The sequence below is a fragment of the Salmo trutta genome, chromosome 32, assembly GCF_901001165.1.
Source record: "Salmo trutta chromosome 32, fSalTru1.1, whole genome shotgun sequence".
Lineage (NCBI taxonomy): Eukaryota > Metazoa > Chordata > Actinopteri > Salmoniformes > Salmonidae > Salmo > Salmo trutta.
Window position 1 is genome coordinate 7,746,268 of NC_042988.1, and position 397 is coordinate 7,746,664.

Consider the following 397-nt stretch of genomic DNA (forward strand, 5'->3'; position numbering starts at 1 on the left):
CAGTATACCCTGTGCCTGCGCACACTCCCTCCAGTGCGCCACCATAGCCCAGTACGTCCTGTGCCTGCTCCGAGCACTCTCCCTCCAGTGCGCCACCATAGCCCAGTACGTCCTGTGCCTGCTCCGCACACTCTCCCTCCAGTGCGCCACCATAGCCCAGTACGTCCTGTGCCTGCTCCGAGCACTCTCCCTCCAGTGCGCCACCATAGCCCAGTATGTCCTGTGCCTGCTCCGCACACTCTCCCTCCAGTGCGCCACCATAGCCCAGTACGTCCTGTGCCTGCTCTGCGCACCCAGTCTCCGGTGCGTCTCACCGGAAGCCTCCAGTGATGATCAATGGTCCGAAGCCTCCAGTGATAATCCATGGCATGAAGCCTCCAGTGTTTATCCATGACCT